At 42.7% G+C, this 10,194-nt stretch overlaps 1 long non-coding RNA gene across 1 annotated transcript; it reads left to right on the top strand.

The window, feature by feature from the left end:
* The first annotated feature begins 645 nt into the window (after positions 1–645).
* Positions 646–9,795, top strand: LOC129386538 (uncharacterized). The gene is made up of 4 exons (XR_008613895.2): positions 646–733; positions 3,025–4,204; positions 5,260–5,340; positions 7,658–9,795. It is a non-coding gene; the product is annotated as an uncharacterized lncRNA (long non-coding RNA).
* Positions 9,796–10,194: the final 399 nt, after the last annotated feature.

Genomic DNA, 10,194 nt, shown 5'->3' with positions numbered 1-10,194 from the left:
CCCTATATTGCTAACTGTCCATTGTATATGTGTGTTTTCATACCAAATATTCACATAACAATTTGTGGGTGTTCGGCTTGTAATAAAATGAAATGTTTATTTCGGTCACAGTTAAAATAGCCAGCAAGAAAGCTTCATTCTGTTGGCAAAAAGTAGCTTTGATGCAGCTTAAACACTCTAAAAACTAGGAAGGGTATCGCAGGAGTGAAGCTGCCGGTTCACTCTTCAAAGCGTCGTTTTACTCTCGCAAAATGTCGAGGAGAGTGAAATGCATTGTTCACTCTGTCACCAAGGAGAGAGTGAAATGTGCTTTTCACTCTCCCCTTCAGAGAGAGAGAGTGAAAAGACTCTTGCGACAATAGAAAAGAGAGACTTTTGTGGCAATAGAAAACAAAACGTAGCGTAATCTTCTGCTTCAACTGTAGGTGGCTGGCCCCGAACATGGCAATGTATCATTCATGCACGCTGAGCAAAGAACACATCGTTTTGCTTCTAAGAGAACAGGCCGCCGCAGTTCAAAGGAACGCGTAGCGAGCGCTCTACGTTTTCACTCGGAGTGGCTCCACCGCGCGCGCGCGCGCTCAAGATCGCGGAACAACACAGCACCGGCGAAAGAAGATCCGTCCAGCGAGCAAAGGCCAGCCGAGGGAGATCGTGTGTCAGCCGTCTCGCGCCGCCACGAAAACACGACAGTCGTTCGTCATGCCTTGCATATAACAACAAATCCTCCGCGGTAAGTGAATTCTAACTTAGGTGCACATTCTCCGTATATGTCATGCTATCGCCAGGAAGTCGTCGCTGCGCTTAGCTGACGCGATTGACAAAGGACTAGGCGTACGCGCTGTCTCTCGATGTCAATCGAAAAAGCCAGTCGTCGCGATAACTGCATGTGATTTTATCACTTTGCCGTTGTCCGTAAGAGCTTTAAAAATCGCAAACGCTGCCAGAACTATGGTATGTTCAATAAGACGCCAGGCGAGAGGACGCTTAAAATGGTTAGTTCACCAGCCCGTGATTCCGAGCCTCTGCGGAGCGTGATTAGCGTGCGTTTTGTGTGTTTGAATTTATTCAGTTTGGCAGTCTACTGTGTACGGAACGCTGTTGAACTAAGGAATCACATAACAGAAGGCGTCATTTTGCTGGCAGCATGCTTTTTTTTTATAAATAAACCGCGCGCTTGACGGTGTCTCGCGCAGGGGGAATCTGCGACCACTGAAGTTACGTGCAGCACCAGTGCTAGTTAGAAACTTTGCCGCAGGCATTCAGCTGCATGCTGCAAGAGGTCAGTTGGGCGCGTTATCTTGAACTTACTGAAAACGCATGAGGAATCCATGTTTTATGCTGAAAAACGTATAAACCCCATATAAGCGATCTTGCGCGCGGCAGCTACAAGCGACGCGACGGAGATGGCTGTCGCGTTCGCTCGTCCCCTACAAGTCGTACTCCGTGCGAGCGACGATTTTGAGCGACGCCTCCCAGGTGTTGCCGGCATGAGGGCTGCAGTCACGCGTGACGCGTGCTTTAGTAATTTACGTTGATGTATTTTACTATAAAAAGTAGCATAAAATATTTCCGGAGGTCTTGCAGTACGTTCTTATCCTTGCACGTATAAAAAATGAATCATTTGCTCGTTCCGCGCCACAATCGGTAGTATTTGAGCGATGTATGTACATCCAGTTCCGGCTTCGCGCTATTGGCTAGTCGCTCATAGCACTTCTGGGCGACGAGCGACGATTTCTAGATTTGCAGAACCGAGCCATCTGTTCAAGCGACGGCCCGTTTTGTCGCTCGAAGCCGTCGCTCGTCGCCGTCGCGCACTAAATCGCTCTCACAGTGTTTATCCCTAAGACCGAACTGTTTTTGCTCATGTTGAAATGGTGTGATTATAGGTCTGGTTTTGTCTCCTGTTGCGGTTTTCGTGCACGGTGCGAAACTGAAAGGATGCTTATGTCTACGAACTCGGTGAATTGTGGAGCAGCTAGTTACGCATCGGCATCGAATATAACGGCTGCTGTGTGGAATTACAATTGCAGGGGCGCTTTGCATACGCTTATTGTTTTGGACATGCCTGTGCATTTGCTAATATGAGTTGGCGTGTCAGAGTTATGTCATATGAACAGCTAAATCAGCCTTCCTCTGGGGGTTACAAGCGTAATGTGTGCATTTTGCTATAGCATGGCAGATCAAGATGTGTTTATCGCTTGAATATTTTTAGTAGAGAAATAAAATATCAAAATATAATGTTGCTTTAATTCCGTGTTACCAGTCTGTCATACACAGAACAATAGGTTGGTGTAATAAACTAATAACTGCGGTTTAACTGCAACTTTTACATGCCTACAAGAATGTAAAATGCTAGATTTCAAACTGCAGCAGTAGTCGGGTCTGTCAAAAATGAACTCCACTGCATGAAAATGAAACTCCACTCCACTCCTCATGCATGAAAATAAGTTCATGCCTTTTAGTAAGCTTAGATGCAGGCCGCTGTGAACTTGTTAGTATTGAAATGTGGGTAAGCTTGCCATAACAAGCCTTGTTGCCCTTTTTTATAGGCACATCCATATATCCATTGAGCTGAAGGACAATATCTTCATCCCTACTGAGCATCATGTTTGCAGCTATAATCCTCAAATTATGGCTTCAGCAGTGGCACAACCAGGGATAGTGCGGGGGGGGGGGGGGGGCACACTGGGCACGTGCTCAGGATGTGTCACAGGTGGTGTTTGCGATACACCAGACTCATGACACACCTATGACGTCTGAAAATGACCAATATTCTATTCATTAGCAGGAGTATTCTAACATTCATGAAAAACAAGGATGAACTGTGGTTTATTTGTTTTTTTGCTTAAATCTAAAATTGAAGTTAGTTTAGCAGTTGACTGTTGCAGTCATTTGGATGTTTTGCATGCATTTCACTAGGAAGACTAAGAGCTAAGACTTTTTTATTGCCATGGCCTTGACTGTCTTGATGTTGTTTTGCACCATGCCCTTGTGTTGACTTTTGCATATGATATTTTTCAGGCACCCGCTTTATATAACGCAAGAAGGCAGCTGCAAGGACACGAGGATGTGAAAGAGCCAGTGCAGCGCGACTTTACGTAGTGCAGAGGAGCCAATGCCAAAAAATCAAAATACATTGGCATGTTATTTGGACAAGAAAACTAGTATGTGGGTATATTGGGTGTACCATTTGACCAAATGTCAACAAAATCAAGATACAGTATGTTACACGAAGTTGAAAATTCTCACGTGCTCCAGGCAGTCATGTTAACATGGTATATTTATGTAATGTCTCTGATTGGAAAGTCAAATCAAGTATGCTCTCTGGAGACAAACACATAGCAGCAAGTGTCATTGAAAAGTTAAAAATGTGTTTTAAGAAAGCTGATTAGTTCTGAGAAGTGACTGCTTTTTGTCTTGCCTCTCAACAGATATATCCATGTGATAAAAAAATAGTGGTACAATGAAATTGCATATTTGCTTAGCGACATGATACATACTTGCAATGAGCACGGTGCCTGTGTTTACTATAAAAAGCAACAGCCCATGCTTGGTTAGGTTAGGCCCACTACAACATGCAGGCATGGGTGATTGGCGCTTTTTTTATTTCTGTGTCGTGAGGTTTATTGACGTGCGTATAGGTGCAGTGGCACGCAGTATGGCTAGTACAAAAAAAGGGGGGGGGGGGGCAGATATATGTACCTCACTGTACACGACACAGGGCAAAGGAAATCCGTGTTCAGCAACTATGTTAAATGCCATGTACGTAAATTTTACAACGCTACTCGTTCAAAGCGCGCACAGGTGCATATTGAAGAAAAGTTTCCAGGGTAGATAATTTAGTTCGTAATTTACACTAATTTTGCTCTAACCACGAGACATAATAATTTGAATATACTGCACGGAAAAACCTAGAGCGAATTAAATTGTGTGTCAGCTTCGTGTGTATACATATAGTCTTTCCTATGCATTAGGTTTTTTGCGTAATGCATTAACAGTTGACAGCCTATCTTATGATGTGTACTCTGTTTACATTACAGTTGTTTATTAGTTTACTCGTTTGTTTTGCGACTGATGAAATGCCGGCATATATATATTTTCAACATTTGACATAACCCTGTATGTGTTGCAGGGACAACCCAGGACGTGCATTTCTCAGCACCCAGTCAACTGCCAAAAGTGACTCAAACACAGGCCACCAGTAAGTGGACATCAGTTGCAATTTCACATTATGCAGTTGGCGGCTGCCTTGTGCGGAGGCTTTTTTTTTTTATTGAGATGGTGATGTCGTTCTAATGTACATTTTGACCACAAAGGTGCGATCATGTCTCACAGAGGCATATATGGTTGCTATTCTCTGCGAGGGACGTGTTCTCGTGTTCGTGAAGCATTTGTGTTTGGCAGTATTGTCGCCCAATGAGTTGGATATAAACACTAACTCACCACTGCCGGCAAGTAGTTGCGAGAAACGCATTATGACGCTGTAAAGTTATTTCATTAATTCGAAGGAAAGTTTTGCAGCAGGAAAAAAGGTTGCTATTCCAGGTAAACATGTCTTTTTCTCACAGGTTATTTAGCCAAACTGTGGATGCATGAAATTCGTGACTTATGAATAGATTTTAATTTATTCTTTATTAATGCTTCTAAAAGAGACTAGAAATAGCATGTGACTACCTCTGCAATCAGCAGACCATACATTTACAGTCATAAGTGGCAGTTCCATGCAGTCTCGCACTTTATATAACCTTTCCTTTCAGCAACATTGGAACTGGTGGCTGCGTTTTCAGAAGGAGAAGTGCACTTGACACTGTATATGTATGTGTGAATTCGGTTTTCTTTGTATGTGTCGGCTCACTGACAAACAGTGCAAAAATCTGTTGTACCATGAGCCTGACGACGCCTTCTGCTGCTAGAAATGCGGCACTTCGTATTTTATAGTACTGCATGACATTTAAATCAAAGCTACCACATAAAATGATCAAGAAAACTAACCGCTGTTATAGCTGTTTTCCTCAAAGAACGCTTGTCCTTTATGGGCTGTGTTAATCTGAGCTCTCCACCGATGTATCAGTAGTATTATCCCTTAGTGAGTGAGAGATTGGGGGCAATTAATCGTGTTAGTGTTTAGTGGTGTCCTAATTATGTGCATTTGTTCCAACAAAGTTGTCTAGATTACTTTATTGTGTAGTGTAAAGCTTATGAAACCATCAGCAACTACTGAGTTGCTAACACGCATATGAATTTGTCACTATACAGGTGGAACTCGGCTGTACCACTGCAGTGCTGCGGAAATTGCCTTCACCAGCGGCTTTGCAACAGCTGTTTCGCAGCATGTCGGTATGTGTTAATTTATAATTATGTTGGGATGGGCTAGTATTATGGACCACTGCTACTCTGTATTGTGACAGATCCATATGATAAGGGATGTAATGGGCACAGCGAAAACCTTTGAATTTTTTACTATGGTACATAAACAGGCTCTCCTTTTCTTCACTGGAGCAGGAGAGAAGGGCATGCAGGCACTCCTGAATGTACATATATTTCAAAACATGAGAGAGACACACACACTCACACACACAATTAAACTAAAGGCAGGGACGTTCCATCTTTCATCTTGAATTGAATTGTGCAGCGCAAAAATACAACACAGACCACAGAGAAGCACACATGTTAACAGGTTTGATACACACGTTAGTTCAACAGATTCGATACTTCAAGTGTGCTATTTTACACAAGGGGGAAGGGAAAGGGGAGAAAATCTGAAAAAAAGAGTGGAGTGGAAAAAAAGGAATCGTGCCAAAAAGCATGAGAAGCATCGCGCAGCCAGGATCACCAGCAGGACATCTAAAAAGCACTCTGATAAAATTACATACAGGACAACCTTACGTATAGTTTGTTTCAATCAACTCAGATCACATGCACCCATTACTGCAATCAAGTTGTTTCCTTATGTCATATGAGGGAATGATGTGGGCCCAAAAAACTGTTTAGAGCTGAAGGATTATGTTCCATTCTAGCCTCATTGCCTGCTTTTTTATCATATTGTTATCAGCTGCTTATGTTAGGGACAAAAAGTAAGAGTACGAACTGTTTCCCGATTCGCCATTCCACACAACATGTCTTTGTGACTATATGTACATGCAGATGATCCATAGTTGAAAAATATTCAGTACAGTAGAATCTCATTACAAGATGCACTTGGTTGTAAGAGACATCTGAAAATGGTTTGGTTGGTTTTCCGATGTTTGCCACGTTAACAATACTATATACAAGGGACACCTTTGTTACTAAGGATGACTTTTTAAGTATTCACTACTTCGAAGGGACACAACCCAGACTCATTCACTTTGTGCACCTTGTGTGCTCCGAAGGGCGTAAAGATCACGCAATCCTTACATAAGTCAATCGCGCATGTCTCTTTTAGCATGAACCAGAAAAGGAGGGCAACGAGGACAGTGCAGGGCAGAAAGTGTCGGCAGTTGAAGCTGACGAGCGTCTAAGTGCACCTCAAAGGTACTGCGAGCAACAAGGCTTGCAAAGTGAAGTGTTTAAATTCCAGAAGTTGGGAAGGAAGCTAACACAATCTACAGTCACTAAAAAGCTGTGAATGTCTTCTTTAAAGGGCCCCTAAACCACCGAGGTTGAAATTTAGTTGCGGTGTTGTAGTTCTACACAATAAGGCAATGAATAGGTAGCCACGAGAATTTTTCGAAACGGTGCAGTAATAGTGGAGCTACGTGTGTTTGATTATCGAAAAGTAGTCCCCACTCATTTTACTCTTTCATCTGGTACACGCCATATGGACAGTATCGTCTTTTCCTTGCCTAGTACACCTCCAAATGTTACGGGACAGGCCAACACCAACGAGCTCTGTTGCTGCCGCGCTGGCCCGTCGTCCTGCGAGGGGTGGCGCTAATAGAACAGAACTGTATGGTGACTCGTGTTGAAGAGCCTCATAGGGAGACCCTTCTGTTGGCGTTCCTGTTCTTTGCCCCCATTTGCTGCCCACAATGGCATCGCGCGCAACGCGACGAGGAAGAAGGAGTGTGTGTATTTGCTTGCAGGCCTTGCCGGCAGTTGTACACTTTCGTTCGACCAATCGACAGCACCGGAAACTGGTGACATCATCAGAGACAGCCTGGTGACGTCAGGACAAACTGGGGGGTGCAGGATAGATCCAGAGAGGCGCACGGGGTCATTTTCTTCATATTGTGGTGCTACGGCAGTGCTACGCACTCTGGCATTTGGCTTCGTCGATCGTGACGGCATTCTGATTTCGATACGCCTGTTTACTTGAAATATTCAAAAAATGTCGAGAAGTGGTTTAGGGGCCCTTTAAGCCACCCTGAGCATTTATTAATACCTTCAGGTGTATCAAAACATACTTTAGTGATGATGCATAATAAAGTGATCTACTCTGGCTCCTCAGTGTCTCAAAATTTTTGGTTTTGAGAGACATGTTTCCCGTGCCTCTTGAATATCTTCTGATGAGGCTTTACTGTAATATACACAAACAATTGTGTAACTCCTCCTGCAAGTATTATTCATTAAGCCCGGTCACTTATGTGCAAAGCTTGTGGTTAAGTCTTGATGTCCGTACTTTTTAGAGCTATGTTTATTAGTTCATGCTGTTCTTACTGGTTCTTCGATGCAGGAGACAATGCCTACGAAATTATTGGCCCTGATCACGAGAGCCCTCAAGGGGCAAACAACATCTCTGTTGCAGAAGTGAGCCCGATACCACTTGGAAGTTACCATGACAGATGACACGGCAGCAATAGATACAGAGACTGCCATGTCTACTGCAGCTGCAACAGTGTACGAGGCAAGCAGCAGCGCGTCAGCATCAGCAGCAGTGTCAGAAGGAACCACACTAAGCCTGGTAGAGCAACATCTGTGCTATCACTGACTTTTTTTGTAGCGGATACAACTCATTTGCTCAACATACAAAAGCTTTTCACCACGACTGTGAGCCAGTGTTATTGTGCAGCAAGTGCAAGACTAAGTTAGGTGTTATAACACAGTACAAGCATCACTTTAATATATGCAAATGCAAATATATTACAGTTGTTGCCTCCCCAGCCAGCCCACATAGTGACAACAATGTGGAACACATGGTGGGACACACCTCTCCCCCATTACAAGATAGTAGAGACTGTCAGTGTTGTTGCTAGATTGACTGGTCTTTGTAGGCAACTAGAAGGACAACACAGGTGTCATAAGATTGTTGTTGATGTTGTTGTTGAAGAGGTAAAAAAGAAGTTTGATGCAGCTGAAGTGCCAACTGATATTGAGCAAATCAAAAGCAACCACCTGAGAAAGCAACACTATCGAAATTTGGGTATCTATGTGCCGCCAACTCTGGTAAGAATGGCATAGGACAGAAGTGTGATGAAAATCACACAGACACTGCTGTTGCATCACTGGCCACAGTGAGCAGCGACTTGTAGGGCAAGAGAGTCAACTGAAACTAACATTATGATATTGTGTCATGCTCCCATGTGACCACTTTTCAAGTTATTTTGCAAGATACAGCTCAACCTCCAGAAACGAGACTGCAACTTGTCTGTAAAAAAGCTTTCACAAAAAATTATTCATAACACTATTAACATAGCAGTATCTTTTTTTTGTGTCGGTTCGAGGTTCCCGGCTGTCCATTAATGCAAAAATTCAGGAAAAAAAGAACATGTGTCGTACTTACACCTTTTTAACAAGTACGAGGGGGACAGAACTTTTCTAGTCATGCATCTTCATCATACTATCAAGTTTTTAAATGCCTTTTATAATTATTATTACCAGTTATATCTGAGTGCATTGTATGCATGTAGCAGGTGTACAATCAGGTCAGTTGGATCAGATGCCTTATCTGCAAGCGAGCCCTATATTCAAGAAATTTGAATTAAAATAGTTACGTTAGAGACGCAGTCTTTCAGCACTTTATTGCCTGTGGTTTAAGCATTGCTCAATACTTTTGTGGGTGGCGATTTCAACCGGCACAGCACTGCGCTTTGCCACAGTCACATTTGTCTTCAAAGCGGTGTTTACCATTTGTGTTGATCTGTTTGTGTATGCATAGAGCAAGTTTTTAATTTATATTTTTCTGCATTCTTGTGCTTGCACTAAGCTTGTATAAGGCAGTTACAAAATGTGCGTCACTATAACGAACTGTTCTGTTGAGCTTACACTTGCAAATAATCGTGTTCAGATGGCCGCACTTCTATGCGGGTGCACCGCTAGCTTTGTGTATGTTCTCATGTTTGTATAAAGCTTATATAAGCTAGTTAGAAAATGTATGTCACTAAGCATTGTGATATTCTTTAAAGAACTGCTTGGTTGGTTTTACACTTGTGAATTAGTATTGAGGCGGTGGTATTCCCATGTATGCCCACTGCTAGCTTTCTGTGTCCTCACGTGTTTGTATTAAGTTTCTACAAGGGAGTTACAGCATGTACGTCACTAAGCGCTGTGATATTTTTTAAAGAACTGCGTTGTTGGTTTTACGCCTGTGAGTAATAGTACTCGGGTGGCACTAGTCATGTGTAGGCACACAGGGACCATTTGTATATATTATGCTCATGTAAAGCAGGTACAAAGTGTATGTCACTAATTACTGTGATATTTGTTGAATTGCTGTGATGGTTTTACACATGTGAATAATAGTGGTCAATACACAGTACTTGCGGTGTATAGTTGAATTTATACACTGCCAAGACATGGGCTGTATACGTACCAAAAGAAATGTATGTCATTATATTGTTGTGATTATTACTGTTTGGATTTTATTAAACTGTAATAAAATTGTTTCTTGTATCTATTGAGGTATGGCAATTTGTCATGCAACCAAACTGAGGACCTGAACTTGTGCATACAAATAAACAGCTAATTTAAGATTATACTGCTCATATTCTGCTAAACCAGTTTAACAAATCTTGTACTACAATGCTGGAAAAATGACAGAGCTGACTCGGATGTACAGAAAAAGTTCTGCACTGGCTGAAGGACTGCCCCACACTGGAGTTCGTAATGATGCGTTTATTGGAGTAGAACAGAAAGTGCACTTCTATTAAAAATGCGACAGTCGGTGCAGAAACATAAGGCAGACGAGCGGATGTGGCATATTTTTTTCAGGGCCCTCCATACCTAATACTGCATTTCTAGTCTTCCTGTGCTCTGCGTTCCCTGTTCAGCCAA

Source organism: Dermacentor andersoni, chromosome 4, assembly GCF_023375885.2.
Source record: "Dermacentor andersoni chromosome 4, qqDerAnde1_hic_scaffold, whole genome shotgun sequence".
In the NCBI taxonomy this organism is placed as follows: Eukaryota; Metazoa; Arthropoda; class Arachnida; order Ixodida; family Ixodidae; genus Dermacentor; species Dermacentor andersoni.
Note: the sequence above shows the minus strand (reverse complement) of the source record. Positions and strands in the feature narration are given on the sequence as shown.